At 35.6% G+C, this 16,875-nt stretch overlaps 2 pseudogenes; one reads left to right on the top strand and one right to left on the bottom strand.

Annotated features, from left to right (window-relative positions):
- Window positions 1-5,814: 5,814 nt before the first annotated feature.
- LOC149788412 (uncharacterized) lies at window positions 5,815-6,911 on the top strand (annotated as a pseudogene).
- Window positions 6,912-8,648: 1,737 nt separating this feature from the next.
- Window positions 8,649-10,551, bottom strand: LOC149788411 (uncharacterized; annotated as a pseudogene).
- Between the last annotated feature and the right edge of the window lie 6,324 nt (window positions 10,552-16,875).

Below are 16,875 nucleotides of genomic sequence, written 5' to 3'. Positions count from 1 at the left end.
CTATCATCCAAATATAGCATTCGGAGCATCTCGTATAGAAATGCACTAAGGATATGAAGAATTTACTCCGACAATGAACGGGACATTCCCAAAACGTGTCAGAAATTATGTAACATTATAAGAACCAATCTTATGACACAGACTTGATACAGAAAGATGCTAGAAAGCTCACCCCCCACATAAACAAAAACATGCAATTATCTTTGAAAATACAGAGAAAAGGAAACGGTTGATCACATAGAAGACTCCAATCTGTTTAGATCTGTTAATTCAAAGAAACTTAATTCTTTAATATAAGTCATTATTCGTTAACTTAGCCATTACTACTCGTTTTGTACTAAGTTTTTGCGTTAGTATTATTATTGCTGATATGGCTAACTAATATTGCAATTACAAAACAGGAATCGGACCGAATACTATCGATGGTTCCATCATTTTATATCAAGAAATTAGTTGACGACATTGCTTCTCCTTCAGTATATCAATACCAATTAGAGTGTATTTTCATCACTAAAGTTTAGTCTGTAGAACGTAACATCGAAAATATTCAAACAGCATCTCCCGTGGACATACAAATTCAGTGCGTTATTCTGTTTAATGCGTGTTTTCTCTAAATTTTGTAAATGTCTTTCACCAACGACTCAGTTAGAGTCAAAAGCGCTTAGATTAGTTTTTATTTTTATTTTTAATGAACCCTCAAAATAGATTTATCATTATCAATTTCTGACAAACGTGGCCCATTACTGGATCCAGTGCACTTTCTGAGTTGCAGTTTTAGGGTTGTAAATCAAGAGTTCAGTAATGCATAAAATCTCGCGAACAGGGTTCTCAAAATTTTATGATATTAAATAAATCACAATAAAATAATTTGAATTACAAATCACAAAAAACGCATTGACTAGTCATATCGTTAAGCACATGTGATGATGCAGCAGCGAACACGTTCGAAGATGTTTCAGCAAACCGACTATTCACTACAACTGGATCTGAGCATTTAAAAGAAGTTTCAAACAGAAAGCAACATCTATCATGTGATTGAATCTATATTTGCATTTATTTCTGAGTGACTAGGGTGTGATGCGACACATTCTTCGACTGACTTCGTTTCTATCCGATTCCAGTGAAATCAATTGCTTCATCTAGTATTCGTAGTTTATATAGTTTTGCAACTAGTAACGGTTTATTTTTTCACAACACTCAAAGTATTTGATTTTATGCGCAGTTTTCTGTTAAGAACTGAAAACTTGTGTCCATGTACAGTGCTAAAATGTTTCACCATGATTTGAATGGTGTTACAAAATATTATACAGAATGACAGGGCATCCAATAAGCTGAATGTTATATATTAAATGGTTATTGATGACGCGTGTGTATTTTCTTGCAAGAGAGAGAGAGAGAGAGAGAGAGAGAGAGAGAGAGAGAGAGAGAGAGAGAGAGAGAAATGAATCCTGAATATTTAATTTTGATGGCAAGTTTTGTCTCCGGACAAAAACCAGAATATCACTGTTGTATCAATAGTCTGAACTCTTTATAACCAATCCCACGAAGTTTACACAATTTTCTGAGAGCGTAATTTATTTTACTGTCGTGTCAAACCGAGGCTTGGTACATTTTAGTCACATGTTGGACTGTATGATGAATGCTTACATGCAAAATGTGGTCCCGATTGTGCCAAAATCTTGGTCTGCATGATGTATGCTTACATGCAAAATGTGGTCTTGATTGCACCAAAATCTTGGTCTGCATGATATATGCTTACATGCCAAATGTGGTCTTCATTGCACTAAAATCTTGGTCTGCATGATGTATGCTTACATGCCAAATGTGGTCCCGAGTGTGCCAAAATCTTGGTCTGCATGATGAATGCTTACATGCCAAATGTGGTCTTGATTGCACCAAAATGTTGGTCTGCATGATGTATGGTTACACGGCAAACTAGGCCAAAGAAAATTTTATTGACCACCTGGTAGATTCAAAATATGCGAATTCGCATTCAACAGGCCAAAACATTTTAATGATGCAATATAGTGGCTAGTATCATAATTTAGAGAGAAGGGAAAAATGAAAAGAAATACAGAATCAGGGGCAATGGAGCACATGTAAATCCCGCTTAAACATTATCGGAAAGGTTCGTGACGAAATAATTGAAAAAGTCGCTCTTCGTCACAAATACTAATATTAGAGCAGATTCGTATTAGAATTCTGACTCTAAAACGTTTACTCTCGTCAGATATGGTCAAACGGAGCATAGTAAGAAAAAATTGTTCAGAATTAAACAAACGTGGGAAAATAAGAATGGACAAGCTTCAGGTTCGGCACCATTATACTCATCCAAACCGATGCCGAAGAAAAGTAAACAACCAGTAGCAATAGACTGGATTCCAATATGTAGCTAGCAACATATTCAGCAGCTAGCAACACAAGCAACCAACTAACAATGTTGCAATATCAAGCTACTGGAGTGGCCATAGCAGTGTGTCTGACACGTTCTGTTAACGAATCCCGATCTAAAACCGACCTCCATTCGTCAACGTTAAGCAACATATTGCCTGTACGGTAGGCACTATGCTGACGCTTTTACGGCAGAACAAATTTTCACTTTTGGTATGGGCAGCAACACCTACCTTAGCCATATAGTGGTGTCAGACATTATTGTCCCCATAATCGTAGGTTTGGACTTTGAGAGAAAAACATGTGTCCATTAATTTCGCGAACGACGTATTCAGGGATTGGGGATAGGACACTTTGGACACATTTGAAGGAATCTTAGGGTATTATAGGTTTAGAAGACAAAGAGCGACATCAATCGGCTGTTCTGTGTGAATGGCTAAACTGGAGAGTGAACAACGAGAGACACTTACACTGCATGCTAATAAGAGAAACTGGAAAATAATTTTGAATACAAGATATGGGACCAGCATCCTGGCTGAATTAAAACGTCACAGCAAGAGAAAGTACACTTCTGCTGACAATAAATTCACTGTCAGACGTTAAAACGCTATGTGTTTCTGTGTGTGATTTGAGTTTAAATGTAGCTTTAAAAAATTTCAGTCATATCGCTAATATGTCTGCAGTGTGGAGGTATGTATGCACCCACGCACGCACGTACATACGTAAGTAAGTAAGTATGTATGTATGTATGTATGTTGATAGAGGTTCACGTTTCAGGAGGTAGGCACGACTCGAGTATGTGTGTCCGGTGCGCTATCGTTACAATACCGCCTCATCCGTCCAATTTGCTCTGTAATAGGGATGACATTCTCCAATAGAAGGTTGGATCTTCTGAATATTGGTGCATTTTCATTCCGTATATTTTTTCATGTATGACGTACATGCTGGTTTTAATTGGTAACGGATAACGAAAGAGGTTGGGAAATCCAACATTACGGGCAGCTAAACGACTTATTGTTGGCAACGGAAGACGTGCCAGTCAAATCTTACGTGTCAACAGAAGCTTATAAAGATTTAGGGAGTGAACGACTGTTCTCAAACAACACACATCACACCACCAGCAACGACAAAGATGCCACTTATCAAGCCGGCAACAGTGATTGCAGGAACTAAGATGGAGATTAATCCCTGTACAAATATGCCTTCTGGACGTCGGATTCCGCCAAATCTGTTGAAGCACACTTCCCTTAAGGCCCTTCATTCTAAGAGCAAATCAAAGGATAGGTTTATGTCGACGTAATTATGCCAAGCATCATTTGATGAATCTATACAGAGTCATGCAGTCTGCATACGGATAGGTACGTACAGACAGAATTGCTCCTTAGGACCACCACCCTGACCAAATGGTAGCCGATGATATCGGATGATTTATTGTGTGTGTGTGTGTGTGATTCGGATTTTTAACGTTGCTTTAACAGTTTTTCGGTCATACTGCTTCGATGTCTGCAATGTGGCAGTTTGTAATGATGTCTAGCACTGGGGCATTATGTCGCAGACATCTAGCATGATGTCGCACGCAGTCATATTATCGTGACACCAGGCTGAGCACCAGACGTGTAACTAAAATTGTAAGCAGTCTTCATCTGCTCGCGACTTTTATATAATTCACCCTGCCATATAAATCGTTTATAGGTATGATTTTAATCAGTGTTACTATTTTTTTTATTTTTATTTGAATCGTGTTCTGCAATTTGTTTATGGCTTGACCGGATTTTAGTGTATACGAGTTTAGTTTTCCTTGTGAAAAGAAAGAGGAAATGGCGTTAACTGGGCAAAACATACTTGATACTCCTGTATCACGTCCAGGGCGGTTTATATAGCAATAACATAGTTTCATTAGGAAGGATGAAATTTCATCTTACACACACACACACACGCTTGCACGCAAGCACGCACGCACGAACATTACAGAGTCATCTAATATGGATTGAATATTTTCTGAGTAGAAGCTTCATCGACTACTGTTTTACGGAAAACCTATTCATGGACTAAATCGTCTGTCATATAGTGAGATTTGGGTGACTTCCTGTTCAGCTCTCTCGTCTCATTTTATAATTAAATTCGTTCGGATTCAGTAATGTATTTTGATTTATATTACAAAGATCGTGTCGAATGAATCAGAAACTGAATTATAATTATATTAGAAACTACCAAAGGAAGAATATTGAAAATAAAAGGACGACACATATGATCATTTTTGTATCGATGCAAGAATTTGATTGTTATCCAATAGAGCAGATTTCAGAACATACCTTGAAAAGAATAAAACGTTTTGTTTTTCAACTAAGATTTAATAATAGTCATATCAGGTTCAAGGCAATAATGTGTACTAAATTTCATAAATGATCTGGAAATGCGATAAAAGAGAAACAGAAACCGACCTGGAGATTGAGAAAGTGATCTGATTGGGAATATAACTTAAAGTTTTAAATATTTCCTGGATCTATACGAACACGTTTTGAAAACGAGAACAATATTAAACTATCTTCGTGGAAAGTTATCCCACGACCTTGTTTCCTTAGAGTTTATAACGAAGTATTAACACGATGAAAACGTTCATTGGCTGCTCCGGACCTGTTTGAATAAATGCTGGTAACAATGCTTAGCATGAGCAAATTGCAACTGCATCGAAATCTTGAGCGGATAAAGTAATCTTACGTTGTTTTCAAAGGTGTGAAGCTTTTGAATGGATACAGTAATGCTAGGCTGTTTTCGAGCATGAGAAAAGCTTAAATGATATGAAATCGTGAGCGAACAAAGTATTGTTATGTTGGCTTCCAAGCATAAGAAGGTTAGAAACGACTAGAAATATTAAGCTGATATTGTAGTGCTATGTGGGTTTCAAACTTTAATGATGAATAGGTTGAGACAATGTCTTAAGTCTGGCAGTAAACAGACTTCGTAACTGAAATTATCAAACTTTAACTGGCGGTGTTGGTCAGTTAAAATCAGCGTCGATTGAAATTTGTATCAAGAAACCTAACCACCAAACAAAATGGTGTCAAAAGAATCTTAAGGAGTCCATCACCATATGTTATGTTCATTCAAATCGGGATGCATTTTAGAAAGTCTTCGCTTTTAGATGGAAGATCGAATGCTTCTGTATCCTTAGGAATATCACTTTGCTTCTATTTTCTCGACATGATATTGTCAATAATGTGTTAATAGTGACGTTAAACCAATCAATCAATCCATCATTTATCTGTAAAGAGGTACTATACATAATTTCCATTACGTTCGCCTGTGAGCGGACGTAGTTTCCGGTCGCCATTTTGTGGGTCAAGCTCATTGTGCTGAAGACTTGCTGCCAAGCGTAACGACGAAATTTGATTTAATTGTCAAGGAATCAATTCTTAAATAGAGATGGCTTCAAAGTCAGTCAAGATAATGTACAAAGATGGACTGGAAAAACTAGTGCTGACGAATCAAAGCTAATTTTAATTGGTGGAATTGATCCGTATGAAATGGACAAAGGAAAAATGACGAGCAATGTCCAGTGCCTTCCGGAGATAACCTATACTGACATTTTAAAATATTTGGTAAACACGAAAAGTGCTTACACGTTATATGATTTGAAAGCTTACAAATCACTTGAAGCTTACAACCAGTTTGTCAATGGTTGGGTCAAAGACGTCTTTGCGGTCTAAGTGAGCAACAAGGTGTTGGTTACTGCGAAGGTGAGTTTAGATTCATTATTTGTTACTTCAAACCATTTCGTATAGAGCATTACAAAATTAATGATAGTTATATGTATTTTATGGGGTTAATTTATGAAGTATTAAATTTCATTCTATCACTGACTCATAATAAGTTGTCATCCTTGTATATCTGGTAAATTTAGGGGTATTTTTATTTATCCGTTGGGGTGGGGTTGTAGGGTTGGCAACGAAAAACAGGAACTGAGGGGAGACCGTAAACACACATATATTTTTCTTATGCAGATGTTGCAAAAGTTTACATATGCAAATATTTCATTTAAAAATGCTCAAAATAACCGAAGAACTAACTAGAATTCTCTCTGCATTTTTAGGTACGACACTCACAGCGTATGAATGACACAGCATTAAAACCATGGATAATTGCAGAAAAAACGGGTATTGTTGAGGCAGCCCATTGTAATTGTATGGCTGGCCTTGGGGAGGCATGCAGTCATATCGGTGCACTCCTTTTCTACATCGAGACAGCTGTGCGCATAGAAAATGCAAAGACAGTTACTCAGGAGAAAGCATACTGGTTACTACCATCAAGCAATGACAAGATCGACTATGCAGAAATTTGTGAAATTGATTTCACGTCAGCTAAAACTAAGAAAAGGAACCTGGAAAATGCCATCTGTGGAACCACGCATACCAAGGAACAAAAGAAACCGAAGCCAACTCTCCCATATGTTCCTGTACCAACAGATGCTGAATTCGATGACTTCACATCAATGTTATTTTCGACCAAAACCAAGCCTGTAGTGCTTTCAATCATGCCCAAGTATGCTAAACATTTTATCCCTACAGTAGCATAAATAATCTTCCAAAACCTCTCTGTGAACTCACAGATGACAAATGCACTCTAATGTCTAAATATGAACTTGTAAAACATTGTGAAAATCTTTTCCAAGACATCAATGTTACCGCAGAAGAGGCAAAACATGCAGAGAGGCTGACTCGTGGACAAGCTGAGTGTAAAGATTGGCACCGGCTAAGAACAGGAAGAATAACAGCATCAAGAATGAAAGCAGTATGCACATCTTCCATTGATAAGCCATCGATTTCCACCATAAGAGACATATACTACCCAGTGAAATTTTCTAATAAGGCAACAAGGTGGGGATGGCAGCATGAAAAAGATGCAGTTAATGCCTACACGAGCAAATTAGGGCCCCTCAATGACAGTCTCAGAGTTGTTGAATGTGGTCTCATAATCATAGATTATGTCTTTTGAGGATATTTTTCCCATATCGGAGCATCTCCCGATGTTCCTGTTTCGTGTAATTGTTGTGGAGAGGGAACAGTGAAAGTGAAGTGTCCATATTGTGTGAGAGATACTCAGATTAAAAATGTAAATGTTTTATATGAGGTGCTAACACAAATCGTTTTAAGTAATAAGAAGTTTTGTGACTTTGTTATCTGGACAAAGAAGGACATATCTGTGGAAAGGATTCTGCCAAACCCCGAACTATGGCAAGATATAGAAGCAAAGTCAGCAGCATTCTTCGTTCATGTGATTCTGCCTGACCACAGTCCGCAAGCATTGAACCTATTGCACAAATGGAAAGGAAGCTGCATGCATCCATGTTGCAACCCTCTGTCAACAACAATGATGGACAGACTGTGTCAGGAAATAACACTGACCTAATTTGTTTATGTCAAGTGCCCTATGATGAAAAATTTGATGATGTTGTCGGTTGTGATAATGAAAACTGCAGACTGAAATGGCTTCACTTTAAGTGCATTAATATAACCAGGGCACCAAAAGAATCATACTATTGTCCAGAATGTCGTCCAGTTTGTGGCAGTAAAGCAAAAAAGCCTAAAACATGTTAGAAGACCATTTTCAGGACATTTGCATGTAAAATAAACATGATTTAATATACAAACACATTGTGCTGCTTGTACAGTGTGTCATGGGGGGGGGGGCTATATATTGTGTTGAGTGTACAGTGTTATCTTGCACCTTTTTTAATTTTCATGCATGCTTATATATTAATTAAAAGCGAATAACTCATTCCCCTGTACAAATGTGTTTTCTATTCTTTTTCTATTCTATATATCTCGCTTATTCTATAGCACACATTACAGAGTAGTAATAACAAAATTTTCATGATGGCCACTGTGGCAACCATATTGGCTGTCCGAGAAGCACAATTTCACTAGGACCAATCAGTCCATTGGATGAATGTGTGCCTAACATTCGATGACAGTCCCTCAGCTTGTTTAGGAGGAGTGGCATAAACCAGCTAATGGTAACAGATGGACTGACTATCCATAAGATCTTCTCATCTATAACCAGCAGAACTAAACTAAAGAACAACATAATCCAGAAAGTATAGAATTAAGAACACAAGATAATGATTTGTTATTGACAAATATTTAATGGTCACATAATTCGGTAAGAATATTTCAAATACAATGTTTTGAGACATACAAAAAACAAAGACTAAACGTCATATATATGTAATAAATCTATCATTATTTCACAGATCCTTGCTAGTCAAATGGAACAACAGACTTGCACATATTTGTAAGGCAACATGCAACACTAACAATTTTGTCGCAACTGGAATTTCTCCTTTCTCATTCATGAGGAAATCAATTGGGAGCTTTCCTTGAAGCATGGTATACTTATTTCACACCAGGTCAATTACACGTTCGACATGAATTCGCAAGTGTGCAATTTTTCTACTATTGTCTACATCAATATGAGACAATTGTGATTTCCCTTTTGTAAAACTAGGGATAATAACTTTAGCACAGTACATTGCAATACTGTCTGAAATATGAAATCCCCTGTCTGCTAACACAATATCTCCAGACAACAACGTTGATAAAAATCCACAGTTTTCAGTTATGTATTTGTCACTTGCCCTACCTCCTTTTGCTTTTGAAAGAAAGGAAATAGATTCCCGAGGCGTAATGCCAATAAGAAATTGTATGGTGTTGTTGTGCTTGCATGATGACCAAGTCTTAGCTCGCGCCATTAGGCTTTCAGGTCCTCAAATCCATATGCAATGTCTTGCAAGGTGAGGTTGAGTTTAAGTCTCGTTAGTGTCATTATCATTTTTTTTCAAACTTCCCAACTTCCAGTCCTCTACTGGTTAGAATGTATGGAGCAACAAATTCAAGCATGGTCATCAGGGTTATGTAGCTCTGCATTCCAGTCTAATATTTAACTTTATCTTCATTATCACAAAATGATTCCTGATTCATTTTGTAGCTGCTTAGTTTATCTTTTAGCAGTGTATTTTCAGTAATCAGGTGTTGCATTTCACTGTCAACTATACTCTGGCTAATGGAGCTTGTCTTTGGTGTTAGTTTTTGATCTGGTTCCATCTCTTCCTTGACTGTAACAGAACAAATAGAATTGCCCCTGTGATCAGCAGATTCATCCCCTTCCTGGGCAAGAGATGTTTCATGAAAATGCTGCAAATCCAGCAACACTTTAGTATGTCATGTTCTTATCTGGTCTTCTGTATGTGTTGCATTCGGTTGTACCTGTAATTTCAAAATGTTTAAGCCTGAAGCTCTATCAAATAGAATATATGAGAGTACAACCAGGAGCGTAGTGCTGTGGGAATGACGTTCCCTTCTCTCTCTAGTATTACACTACTGATTATACAACATATCAACTTTAGTTTTTTTTTTTTTACACATTTAAGGAAATCATATGAAAGGCAGCTGTTTGTTTTATAAAGGAGTAGTATGGTATCTTAAATATTAACAACGTAATTATCATTAGAAAAGTAAAACCTTAGTAAATACATATTATGAAAATAACTTTTTATTCGGTTATGAATATAATGTACTTTATTAAACTGAGTGACATTGATCAGACTGAGGAAATGATACAATATATAAGGTAAACAGTGTTGACGTGCTAATGACTGATCAGTTTGTACCTTTGTATCTGTTTCCACTGTTTTCGTTTTCTTCTTGGGTTTCAAAGGGCCTGATAAGTTACCAAGTTTAAGGGTAGGAGCCCAGTCAGGATGTGATCGATTATACAAGTCTGCAGGTTTTCCTGAAAAAGAAAACGAAACAAAACTTAGTAAATAATTCAAAGTGACTATATACATAAAATATATGGTATTGGTTTAAACTTAGTTGAAATAGTGACTGCACATTTGAATTATAAATATAAATTTTGTTAGAAAAATACTGGTAAGAACTGTACTTCACATACACTTCAAGATTTAAAACAAAGCGAAACCGGCCACACATTTCTACGTTTATGTGTTAATCACTGTAATAAATATCTGCTATATATACTAATATTATTACCAATATAAATAAGGATAATAATTTGTACAATGAAAGTACCTTGAATAAGTGGTCGGAGCAGATTTTTGAATGCTTCGAAAGTAGGTCGTTTCTGTTTACGTTGGCCAACCATGTCCGTCGTCACTCACCACTGAAAGGCTTCAAATTTCCTCACAAGTTATAGTGTATAAACTGCATTTCACGGAACCGTCTGCACGGTTTGTACAACCTTTAACCAAGCACGTATTAACCATTGTGCGACTGCAAATTCTTTCAGTGACGAACAGCCACGCAAAACAAAATCATTGACCCACAAAATGGCGTATGACCTTACGGTGCCCGTATGCTATAACGTCATCATATAACTATATATTATTCCCCGAGCGGGTGAACATTAAAGCTATTTATTTTTGACATTGCTTACTCCTTTTTATGCTCATATGCATTTTGTGACTGAGTAAAGTATTACTCTAAAACATTGTTATATGCAGAAATATCGTGCTTGATATATTCATATTTATTGATAGATGTAGTTAAATGCAACCTGAGAGAAATACTAAATATGGGCTCTTTCAAACTGACAAAAAAAAACTGAGCATATGGAAGGCTTCAAAATGCAGAAGAAAAAAATTAAGACGGTATGTTAGTTCTTCTGAAGCAACTTCACTGAAAAATGTATTCATAGTTAGCGACTTACGTTTTCGTGAGACCCTGAATAATTAGCGCTGTCAGAAATCGGCAAATGTTGTTCCTTTTTGATCAGATTTCAGTTATAAAATAATTGTAAATTGTGGCATTTTAAAAATTTTCCTTAGTCCCTAATGCCATTCTTGCAATGTTATTATTATTTTCTGAAAACAACATAGTTCTGTCTTTAACAAATTTGTTTTTGGTTTATAGATAACACGGTAGATCAGCCTTACGTGGCATCGATTTTTTAAATTATACAGTAATAATATATACATTTTGAGAGATCCAGGTTTTCTCGTTATCATAATTATCTATATCAACAATCACTTTTCCCTACTTCGTTTTCCTGCATACATTTTGGCTATAATGGCGCAAATTTCTGTCGTCTTCAACGTGACACATACAAATTAAGTTTGACGTATGGGCTAGATTTGCAATAATTTGTTGACTGCCAGGGATGTGATCTGCTCCGTTTAGGGCATGAATTTAATTTTAATTAGAGTCCGTGCCATTAAGGTGCGACATACATATCAGTGTAAGTCCATATAGCTGAGAATGACAGAGATGAGACAAAGCAGAGGAAAAATTTTGAGAAATCCTAGGACATTTGAAAGAAGTGTCATAATATGATATTTTCTGGAATAATTATTAATAAAGGTGGACTATTGAGAATTATTCTGACTTCGATGGGAGTATTAATTTTCTTGGCAATTAGATAAAGTAATCCTGATTGTCTAAGCTAAACAAGAGAATATGTTTCCTATACGAAAATCAAGGTTTTGAAGTAATCTCCTTAGTGATAATTAGACAGTCTAAGTTTTGGAGGTAAGTCAGACTTTTAGCTCTTTAGATTGTCCAAGGCAAGTGTATCAGTATTTGGTTTCGAATTGACCATATTAGATTAGTTATGTGGAATTGCAATAACGCAATATCTGTCGTAAAAGATTGGAAATATTGTTGATTAAAAGAAAAACTTGACAAGTATTTAGGTTGAGTATTTTATTTTTATCTGAAGGAGAAAAATAGCTGCATTTAGTACTGCACAGTGGAGAAGATCACAATTTTCATCCCGAGAGAGAGAATATATATATATATATATATATATATATATATATATATATATATATATATATATAGAGAGAGAGAGAGAGAGAGAGAGAGAGAGAGAGTGTGTGTTAGTTACAAATATAAACCAGACGGAAATAAAGTGCTATTTCTAAATTCTTTTGGATATTGCATATTTATACTAGGCATAATTAATATTTAATACAAGTAAATAGTATCATAGAGGTTAGAGAATGTTTGATTCGTACTCTATGTAGACACGAACCAAGGTCCGCGGGTAAATTGTACTCATCGCATTTCCTGCACGTACCAGTACATATTACATCAGGACTTATCAACATCATCAAAACATGATACAGATCTGGGTTCGAATCTCCACAGGGTAAGAACTGAATTAATTCTGCATAGTATTAGCAAGAATCTCATGTACAGTCCAATGATATATATGCAGCGTGTATTTGTGATTTGGTAATATTGGTCACTCAGCTCTTTCACCGTGACGCAAAGTCGAGTGACAAATACTATGCCTTCACGTATAGCAGGTGACTGTTCATTCTAGTCGCGAAACGCAGAGCTTAGACAAATATCGATCGAAAAAAAAGATCTCACTAATAAATTTCATCTCCCACATGTTCCATTAAAATTATATTTGTTACGTATATTTAATTTCAATTGTGTGCTTTTTTGTCAATTAATTGTAAGTTAGTAGCTAATTTTGTTCGTGAGTGTAGGTTATAATATGTTGTTTATGAGCTTAGACTATTCTAGGAACATACCTGTTTAAAATTTGTTTCGAATTTTCCATTAGAATGACTCACATATAGGTAAAGTAAAAATGTGCATAAATAGGGAGTTAGTACACGAATTATTCATTCCTGTTTTAGATTAGTCTGCAAGATATAATTCAGTAGGAAGTACCTATCTAAATTGTTCATAAGATTTGGTAAGGCTCATTGACGTGAGATTAACAGATTAATTTGGAATTATTGTGAGCTCATTCAAAGATGCACTGGGTTGTATTATTGTGTTACAACAGGGCATTCAAGAGTATTGAAATTCATTCTGAATATTCTAAAATTTGGACTTGAAATAAAACGTTTAACAATATTTGGGATTTAATTAACAATAATGTGTCTCTTAAATTTTTACTTTGTATGGCAGAGAATACAATTTCTGGTTGATCATTCTTATATTGTTGGTTTCACTTCATCATGTTACTTGATCTAACACCTATGGTCGTAACACATTAAAAAACGTTTTATTACTATAAAATGTTAATTTAATGCAGTAAACGTTTTAATGGATTATGACTTCTGCTAATAACAGCTGTTACATAAAACAGTTTCGTATGGCAATATCTTCTCAAACAAAAAGAAGAACAAATCAATCAGCTACATTTCAGTAGATCACGCTTTCAATGATTAAAATCTGAGAAAGTCAATAAAACTATTACCTGCTGGTGGTTAGAAATACATGACCTATATATTGAAGGAAAAGTAGCAAATAGAAAGCTTTCATATACTAAATTATCCTCGCATTTCCGGATGAAAAGATAAGTAACGAGCGTTAGGATTTTTTATCTGTACTATATGCTGTCCCGAACAACGCAGTGCTTGGTATCTTTCATACTTGTTTTCAACGTTGTTATCGGAAGATTAATTTCCTTTCTTTGCTAATCTGTGCATTAGATAACTAAATTCATTTCTGACTGCTAATTAACCTGGCAATTGGTAGGGATATGAAGAGAAACTAGGTACGCTAGCAAAATGTTCCTTCAGACTACTATGCACTCAAACGTACTTTGATAAATTGTGACTATACAAATAAAAAGTATTAAAGATATATATATATATATATATATATATATATATATATATATATATATATATATATATGCGCGCTTGTGCAAGCCCTTATAGGAGGCTCGCTCTTTGACACCTCACACTCAAGTCTATACATATATGTATATGTATATCTATATATGTAGATCAATTATAAAATAAATTATAAAATAAACAACACCAACATGTAGACTGTGCGACCGGTTTCGCTTTAATGCTTCATCAAACTGAATTCAATAACATTGCTTACGTCATTAAATATATTGTTTCTGAGTGATCAATGAAACAAACAATATGACATAAACAAAATGACATCATAGCTTACATTTGTAACCTAATCGTCTTCTACTTTAACGAATTGATTGATTGACTGATTGGATTTACGTCGCGTGCACCCAGAAGAGCATGTGCGACGGGTTTATTCCCGCACAGCGGGATGCTAAATGTTCCTGGGGGAAGGAATTAGTGCCACATCCCCCAGGCATTTATGTGCTCAAGGAGCACTGCTAAGTTAGCCGTCAGGTCGTAGGACTATATATCTCTAACGACCTGAATGAAGGGCTTTCATGAGTGGGAATGGGCCCAACACACACTCATGTTAACAATGAATTGATTTCAGTCCGTATGTTCGGTACTAGGTGTCGACCCAAGCAGTATATAACGCCCGTTGCGATTGGTCGCAACGATGACGTCACATCGGGACACAGCTTTAGGCAGGTGGAAACTGTTCCACATCTCCGTCGTTATACGATGTCCGGGAGAGGCAAGAGAGCAAGGAATTCGGCAAGCCAGCCATGGATGTCGTGCACACCCAAGAACGTCAGTCCGTACTTAGTCAAATTTAGTCTAGTTGTACTAGTGGACAATAAAAAATGCCAGTATTGTGTTAGCCACCTGTGCAATTGGGTCAAATCAAAACAAGTTGTAAAAGTTTCTTACGTCTTATCAACCGTAACAATTCTAGTATATAGTGTACGTTGTAGATGCCCTACAAATCTTTACTACCTAATATGTCTGAGCAACATATAAAAAGTTTGGACTCTGTTAGGTCATAAAAGGTTTGAATTTTGAACCGGTGGATTGACCAATCAAGTTAGTGTATATAATAGTTTTATCGAAACAGGATACCAAGCCAAAATGGTTCCCTGGATAAGAGGCAGCATTGGTAGCCCTTAGAAGGTCTTTTTTTAATGCAGGAGTTCCCCGTTTTTCTTCTGCTTCTTTACATTTCTCCACAGTCCTTTTTCCTCTCAGGTAATTTCAGGGAAATGGTAGCTGTGTAGCGTAAAAAAAATTGTAGTTAGCTGCTTCTACTAGCTGCTGGTCTGGTAGTTCTTGTAGGCCTCTTGATAAAATTTATGTAAGGATTCCCACACCATAGTGCCACTCGCTGTTCATTTATTTTTGCTTTTATTTATGTTAGGTGTTTCATGCGCGCGTTGCACTATTGTGTCTGACTGAGGCAAAGGAGGTAGTGATCAGGAAGGCAGGCGACCATCTGCAGGCAGGAGTCCGCTCATTACAGGGTACTGGTCTAAATGGATGTACTTGCACGAATTTTGAGTTTTGATTCTTGTGTCTGAAATTGTTCTAAAGATGAACTAGATTACATTGGATGGAAAACTCCGTGCTTCTTTAGTGTTAGTATAGTCTATATCACAGAATTAGGCCGCCTTATTACTTTGACTGTCTTTCATGTTAGGGCTAGGAAGAGAGACGAAAAGAATTTTAAAAAAATATTATTTTTGTTTATTTTTTAAGGATATAGTCGGGATTTAAGAACACGGGAACCTTTGCTGTGTACTGAGGTCCCTAGAAATTTATAAAAAGCGCCCGTCTGTCTATGTATCTTTATCTGGTTTTAGAGAGTATTTGGGTGGGTTATGTATGTTTTACAGATTGTTATTTTTATGCTAAAGGGACACCCTTGCTGAGTACTCAGGTCCCCCGGGACCTGTCAGAGGTGTCCCTCTCCTAGTGGAAATTTATTTTTAAGTGAGGTGGAGATACGCATATACATAATTGACATGGAGATATGCATATACAGCACAGATTAATGCTATTTTAATACATAAAAATACATAAAACTAGATATTAAAGATACATATATCTCTATTGATAACTATCTGTAAAATATATGACTAAATATAGATAAACAGTTTTATTAAATTTTTTTAGGTATAGTGCACACTTATTTAAGATATAGACAACAAATAAATAAATAAATTTGAAAAAAATAATATATTATATCTTGATATATTATTAACGAATGTTCAATATTTCATCAGAATTTAATTTATATAAGAAAAAATTATAGCGTGCATAATACTTGCTATCAAGTATTTTATAAATAATTAATCATAATATATTGAGAATTAATTTAAAAATGCACTTTCATTTTCAAAGAATTAGTAAGCCTATTTTTATGATATTAGTTTATACTTTCACTAATTAAGTTATTCTGCAAATTATGTGATATTTATATCTATATATGTATATATATTCTTCTGTTATATGTATATGTATGTATGTATGTATGTATGTATGTATGTAGGTAGGTAGGTAGGTAGGTAGGTAGGTAGGTATGTATGTATGTATGTATGTATGTATAACACAAAAGTATTCAACATGTAAAAGCAATTATTATGATGCAAACTTTTCAGACGAGTCCAGTTTGTGAAAGCATCAAGAAATCCTGTTCATGAAGATTACTCGGTCTTTTAAATCTTTATCGTTAAATGAAATTCTACGGAATTACATTTTTACCGCTGGCAAGTTTTATTTTTTTTCTAAACCTGGCTGATATTTTTTGCCAATTCTGAATCAGCAAATTCTAAATCTTTCAGCTAGGAAAATGGTTA

The sequence above is a fragment of the Sinohyriopsis cumingii genome, chromosome 11 (assembly GCF_028554795.1).
Source record: "Sinohyriopsis cumingii isolate HCF-2022 chromosome 11, ASM2855479v2, whole genome shotgun sequence".
Taxonomy (NCBI): Eukaryota; Metazoa; Mollusca; class Bivalvia; order Unionida; family Unionidae; genus Sinohyriopsis; species Sinohyriopsis cumingii.
Note: the sequence above shows the minus strand (reverse complement) of the source record. Positions and strands in the feature narration are given on the sequence as shown.